Below are 7,589 nucleotides of genomic sequence, written 5' to 3' on the forward strand. Positions count from 1 at the left end.
TTATGAACAAACAAGAGCCCACTACCATGTATTAATTGAAGAGCTAACACAAAGGAGTTCAACATAAGAATAGTGCAATATCCCATCAATGATATAGAGTCCTTTACCCATTTTGACATGCTACCCAACTTGTGATTAATTTGGGCTTACATTCTAAGTAGAAGAAGACTTGTAGAATCGAAACATGAACGACAGCATATATATACGAAATCTTATGACAAGGTAGGTGGGGGCTGACCGGGGCCTTCTTAAGTAGGTTTCTTGCTTTCAACTTTGGCAAATTCCAGGTTCTTCTTGCCTTGCAGCTTGTTAGTTACATAGTGTTAGTTTCTTGTACTCTCCATGATTGTACGTATCTCCTACACTTGCATGGATTGTTCTCATCCAACAGCTCTGGAATTGGTCCAAGCTCTATTTCATAGCTAGGGGAATAAAATGTGACAAGAGAGAGTCTGTCTTTTTCCCTGTGAGTCAATGCTCCACACTTTGGTATTTTCCATTTGTTAAAACCTGTACATGCAGAAAATTAGTGAACTGTAGAATTAGCGTCAATTCCGGGCAAGATGGAAAGAGGGAAAGTCTAGGTTTAATTTTCTTACTTTTAAAGTGTCACCAACGTTGATGACCAAAGCATTTTGAATAGACACCAGTGTGCTTTCTTACTGAACTACCCCTCCCTTGCTGCAACACTGGAAGGGCACTTCCATCTGAATGTGGACTAAGACCTAAAACAAGGTCCGGTCTTGCGCCTCCTTATGGCTTGCACAGCCACGGAGCCACCCCAAACTACATCTCTTCAAAAACATCTGCTCTCATGTGTAGTGTCATGCCTATATATTTCAGTAGATGCTGACACTTCTCCTCCACAGTTTCACTGCAAAAGTAGCATTTTAGGGAGTTGAAGTCTCGCCACCTAAAATTCTTTAGGAAATGGAATTTGTACCCTGTTACCTGAACTTGGGTGGCTTTGCTGGCCCTGGTTTTGGGACCCTTATAGAGTGGGGCTCAAGCCCAAGAGCAATCATATTGACCCAGTCCAGCTTTTGGACTCAGAGAACACAAAGGCCTGCCCATATCCCTGAATAGTCCCTGGCAACATTGGAATATTGGATACTTCTGCTTCTCCCCTAAAGGCAGCACGAAGAAATCCATGGCCACCTTCTCTATGCTCTCCAGCAAACTCAGATCAATCCCATGGTCAATCACCTGATAAAACATTTTAAAGACACCTTTCGCGTCCATCTTATCCTGCACTAACAAAGAAAAGGGCAAAAAGAAACATATCAACTTGTACCTGAAAAAAATCCCCATTCCTCGCACGCTCTTGTCAGCTCCAACATCTCACTTTTGTATTTATCTTTATTGCCTTCAGCAAGCCTTGAGAAATCAATGGTGGGAATGGTACTGAGAGATGGTAGAACTGTGGCTGGTGCTGGTCTTTCTGTCATGTTCCTAACAAATCTTTCAGGGATTGTTGTTGGCCTGTCCTTTCTAAGCTCTTGAACATCATCAAAATGACCAACCCTAATTGGAGCCATTGAAACAGGAGACATTGAAACAGAATTCGGAAATATGTCAGATTTTTAGTGAAAGCTAAGGAAGATTGTTTTACTTGGTAGCTTCAAGGTTAGACAACTCTGCATTTATAGAAGGGGAGAGCACATTGTTAAATGTTAATGTCTACTATGCTGAACCTATGCTGGACCTACCATGCACTTTATAATATAATTTTACTCTTACACTACAGCTTATATATTCTTTTAAGTGTTATTCGCATTGTATAGATTTTGCGGTTCTGATATGAATATGAAAAAATAAGTTTAAGGATTTATTTTGTAGAATGGTGATCTTCGGTTGAAATTATGATTTGTTTTGATTATAAATTTAAAAGTATTTGATTAATTAATATATATCTGCACGGGTTTCTCTGAAAACTCTCTTAAAACCTTGATTATAAAAAAGCTATACCTTGTAGCTTTTTTAAAATCTACTTATTCAAATTGTAATCTCAAAATTACCTCAATGCCAAACACACTAAGTGTGTTTGATATTGTTATATAAAGTGTTTTTCGTTTAAAAAATATTTAAATAATTTTTTTTAGATTTATTTTATTTTCGACATCAGCACATTAAAATCATAAAAAAACATTAAAAATAATTAATATAATATTTTTTCAAAACAAATATACTTTTAAAAAGATTTCAAAAGCAAAAGTTATTGCACTCCCAAACAGGTATCTGTTTGGGAAAGTTGTGGCTATAACTTTTAGTTGTGGCTTTAGCTTTTGAAAAGCAATAAGTTATAGCTTTTAAAAATAACAAATGGAAATGATATCAATATTAGCTTTTAAAGTGTTACTAAACACTTAAAAGCCACAACCACAATCAAATTGGTGATTTTCAATCGGGCTTTAAACAAAACTATAAATTGTAGTTTTTTTTTCATTAAGATTTTAAAAGAGAGTTTTCAATGAAATCTATGCAAAATTATAATGTGTATTGATCAACTAAACACTTTTAATTTTATAGTTGGAGCAAAATACAAACTGCACCATAGAAATAATCGGAGCCTAAGCAAATCTTCTAAAGTGGGTATCATGCTCTGGTACGAGGTATTTGTAAAACTAATGAGCCTAAAACATATTCTTAAAAGAAAAAAAAAAGAAAAAAGTGGAAGAGAGAGAAAAGATATACAGTTACAACTTAAAAGTAGGGGTGATCATTTTCGATTCGGTTTGGTTTTCACATGAAAAAATAAACCAAATCAAAATTATTATTTTTTAAAATTTAAAACTAAAACCGAACCAAACCAGTTCAAACCGACTGGTTTCGGTCTGGTTTTGTTGTTCAAAAACCAATAAAACCAAGAAGCAAATCCCGTTTCTGCTGTTCAAGAACTTGTTCCAGTTTGCATGACCAAGACATGATTGAATTCTATTTAAAATACAAGCAAAATCAAAGTCATAAATTACAACATAATGAAAAAAACAAAAAACCCACAAACTATCAAGGAAAATAGAAACTAGAGATTAATCAAGATTGGAAGGAAAACAGTTTTGCCCATAGTGAACGAGTTGTATCAAAATAAGAGCTCAAATTTTGTACTTCTATCAAATATTTATGCTATCCATATATTTTTTAAAAGAAGCAACAATTGAGCAAAGGCTCTATTTGAAAGAGAAGCAGATGGACATATCCAACATGTAGTTTAGCTTGATTGAAGTAAAAGGTGAAGTTCATGAATTTGTTGCCAGAGAGCGAAGAGAATGTGATGGAGAAGATAAGATGCAGGCAGGGAGAAAAAAGGAGGGGGGCGGGGACGGGGACGGGGGCGGGGGCAGCTGCGAGTGTTGGAGTGTTGCTTTATGGTTTAGGTTAGTGACTATTTATACTATCTTTTTATAGTCTTTTTTTTAATCTTTTTAGAGTTATGGTTGAACTGGTTCGGTTCATTTTGGTTCAATCGATTTTAGGCATTTAAAACCAAAACTAAACCGAATCGGAAATGCTTTTGGGTTTTCTAATCAGTTAATTTTTTTTTCTCAGTTCGGTTTTCTCGGTTCTCTCGATTTAATAAGTTTTTTGGGTTTTTTGCTCACGCTTACTTAAAAGTGCAACGAGTGCAATACCCATTTGACATTGCGGTAACTTGTGCTTTTCAAATTATCATTTTGCCTTAAAATTGATGCATTTTCAAGTGTTTCTTAATGATTTTGATCTGTTGATGTTAAAAAAAAATTCATAAAAAATATTATTTTGATGTATTTTCAGTTAAAAAAAACCTTGCACCACATTACCAAACACATATTTAGTTAATTGCTCTGGTATTGATGATGCTTTTGTCTCAAAGAAAAACTTATGTATTGTTCTTCCAAAATTTTAGGCGTGAAAATTTTAAGGAATGATCTCGTGGATAACACTTAGAGGAATTAAGAAAAAACTTATTTTCAACTTTGAGGGGTGCAGCTCAACTGGTCAGGCTCTGGATTTGATCCCCAGAGGTCACCATCTCGAGTTCGACAAACCTCAGGGCCACTGAAGGCTTACATAGTCGTTAATTTCAGGGCCTCGGGGATTAATCGAGGTACATGTAAGCTGGCCTAGACACCCATGGTTACAAAAAAAAACTTATTTTCGATTAACATGCAAGTTTATCTAAAAACACCACTTATAATTGTACCCAAACAAAAAAAAAGTGTGAAAAGAATATGATCTTGTGTCATTAAAACATTACCAAGCATCTTAGTGATTTTTTACTAGTGTTATCAAACTCGGACTAAGATATCCCATTGAAAGTCCAATGACCTAATCATCTAACTAGTTTAGGTTGACACTAAATTTTTGAAATTGCACTAGACCCATCAAAATTAGATAAACTTGATCAAACCTAGTAAAACCTAGCTAATTCAGCTAGCAGATCAAACATTGACTCGGTAAAAAAAGAAAGAAAAAATATTGCAACTCTTTTTTTTAGATTAACGTGGGTGTTCGGGCCAGCTTGCACGTACCTCGACTAATCCCACGGATCTTGAAGTTAACAACCATGTAAGTCTCCAGTGGTCCTGAGGTTTGTGGGACTCGAATTGGTGATCTCTAGGGAGCAAACCTAGGGCCTGACCAGTTGAGCCACACCCTTCAGGGTTAAAAGATTGCAACTCTTGATATATGAACCTGGTACCTCCAGGTTCTAAAATTATTCTTATAATTTCATCATTTTTTTTTATGCTGCTTCATATGTTGTAAAATATATGTTAGGCTCTTATGCTTACCTTGAGCCAATTTAAACGCCTGTAATAATATTTCCTCTAATCAATTGTCATTAGTATTAGCTTCCCCAAAGGATAAGGTTATATTTCATATACCGTTGTCTACTTGTCTTGCAAGAGAGTAACAAGCAGGACGAAACTAGAAATTTTAGCCTAGAAGGCCAAGATACATTTATACAAGTAAAAACAAAATTAAATTTCATTTTAATAAGTTTAATAATTATAACAAAATGAATTTCTTATTTTTTTTATATGTAGTATTTTATTACATCTCAATAAATACTAAAAGTTAAAGATATTTAATATAAACATAAAAATAAAGGAAACAAATAGGCAAAAAAAAACTTTAAACTAAGTCATCATTGACGATGTTTTATTGAGTAGAATTCATCCATGATCATGTGTGTGTGTGTGTTGTAAAAAAGGGAAATATCTAATGAAACAGATGAGAAATGGAAACAGGCTTGATTAACTATCCCGGTTAGGAATTGTTAATGATATCAATGGGTTCCTTCGATATTGGTATTTCTTTGGATTTGATTAGTCGGTTCCGGGTACGGGAGACTAATGATGCTAGTAAAGTTTGCTAACATCAGCATGATCACCATGAAATATGGAGGATTTTGAACTTGATTAACTATCCAGGTTAAGAATAATTAATGATATCAATGGACTACATTGATATCGACATTTCCATGAAAACTTGATTAGTTATTCCTGGTATGGAGACTAACAATGTCAACGATCCTTAACATCGACAATTCCGATGATATTTTAAGGTACTGTTGGAACTAATTAACTATTTCAGTTTAGAAATAGTTAATGGTATCAATGGGTTACATTATGTGAAACCCCATAAATTTATAATTTAAATATGCAGATGACTCGATCGAATCTCTATAAAACCCTAACAAAAGACTTCACCATGATGAATTGAATATTGAGAAATAAAATAGAAATTGAGGTAAATTGTAAACCCCCGATCAAATTTTATGATGTCAATAAAATTAGTGATAATTTAGAACCGGAAATGAGATGGGTTAGTTAAAATAAAATAAAATGAAATAGTATTGAATTATTAGAAAATAAATTTTAGAGAGAAAGATTTTTCGCATGGTATTTTAAAAACAGACTAAGAAAAGACATTTGGTTGAACCAAAAAGGTACCCAAACTTGACATAAGGGTGTTTTAGTAAATATGGATAGATTTTCTATATAAAAAGCAAAATTATGCAGAAAATACCTAGGATGGCCGAATAAAAGAAAAAGAGAGAGATAAAGAGAGTATCTTGAGAACAGAAACTCAAATGACCATATATCTGTATTGCACTATTGGATCAGGCTAGTTTTGGGTATATTATGCTCCTCCCTACCCTCTAACATATGACTGTTGGGATCTGAACATTCTGGTTTTGTGTGAGAGATATAGCCCTCGCAACATTTTAAGAAAAACTTGCCTGTAGGTCAGTCACGGTCACTAGTAGTTTCCACCTCCGTCTATCGTTAGATCCTACTTAATATTTGATATGTTAGGAATATTGATGTTCTCTTCATTATGAACGGTGGAGATCGGGATTAGAGACTCCGATGAGAAGTTATTCATCAGTGAACAATATATTGTCAATTTTCAGGTTAGTTTGGTTTTATTTCGATCTAGGAAGATTTATCTATTAAAATGCTCTGATGTTTTGTTATGTGTTGCATGACTTAATGATGGTTAACTTCACCGTTTGGATTTCATTAGTTATGATTAACTTAGGAGAAATGTGAACCTTACTGAAACGTTTGTTTAAATTAGGTTAGCAAGAATGAAATAATGGAAAGTGTGGTGGCTTAATTTGTGTTTAACCATCAAAAGCATGCTAATTATGATTTAAATTGAATACAATCCTTGGTGTCTTTCCTTAGGCATGTTCGTCCAGATTATTAATAGTAGAAAAAAGGAGATATTGGTTGTCAAATCCATGTATTGGGACTGAATAGTTTGATCATCCACCTTTCAACTGAGGTTAGGGCACCCAAATGATAAAATTACAGATTAGGTTATTCACAAAGTTATAAGTATGTATGTTATCTTTCAAAACAAACTAACCTCATGTAATTTGGAGTTATATAACTCCAGATATGGACTGAAAATGGAAGAAGGGTCAAACTATCTTGTACTGGACAAATTATGTTGAGTACTACAACAAATAATTTTAGGGGTGTTAAGTGCAGAATTGGGCTTTTGATCCTGTAGTAGAGTTGTAGAACTGTGTTATCTTTCTAAGAAGCTAAGCCATACTTAAAACCGAAGTCTACAACTTTACTTACGAATTAAATGGTAAACAGTGTTCTCAAGTGAAAACTGATCTAGGAAGTGTAATGAGGTAGTTGAAGGAAATAATCGAAAAATGAAATTAAAACATGGTTATGAATTCATGTGAATGAGATTGCAATAGTATGAGAACACACATTGTGATAAAATTATAAGAGGGTATTAATTGTATCTCTTGTTTCTTAAATAGAAGAGATGCTTGGAGCAGGGTCATCGGTAGTTGAAGGGACTCGGTCGGTTAGGGAAATAGGTAGGTGCATCACAACTTATCTTTTCAATTTATGAAAACTCATTGATAAATTTCAGAATTTATTGTTTTATTGCTTCGCTAAATATTGGAATGAATATGAGTATTTTGCGTACATTGATGTGTATCAACTAGTTATGATATAATTGGAATGAATATGAGTACCTTACATACATTGATATGTATCAAACTTGTGATGATACTTTTGGAATTAATAAGCGTACCTTGCGTATAATGGTATAGATCAATTAATTAGGAT

General features: G+C 33.9%; 1 pseudogene; it reads right to left on the minus strand.

Annotated features, from left to right (window-relative positions):
* On the minus strand, window positions 1-1,666 carry LOC18101834 (probable 2-oxoglutarate/Fe(II)-dependent dioxygenase; annotated as a pseudogene).
* Window positions 1,667-7,589: the final 5,923 nt, after the last annotated feature.

The sequence above is a fragment of the Populus trichocarpa genome, chromosome 8 (genome assembly GCF_000002775.5).
Source record: "Populus trichocarpa isolate Nisqually-1 chromosome 8, P.trichocarpa_v4.1, whole genome shotgun sequence".
Lineage (NCBI taxonomy): Eukaryota > Viridiplantae > Streptophyta > Magnoliopsida > Malpighiales > Salicaceae > Populus > Populus trichocarpa.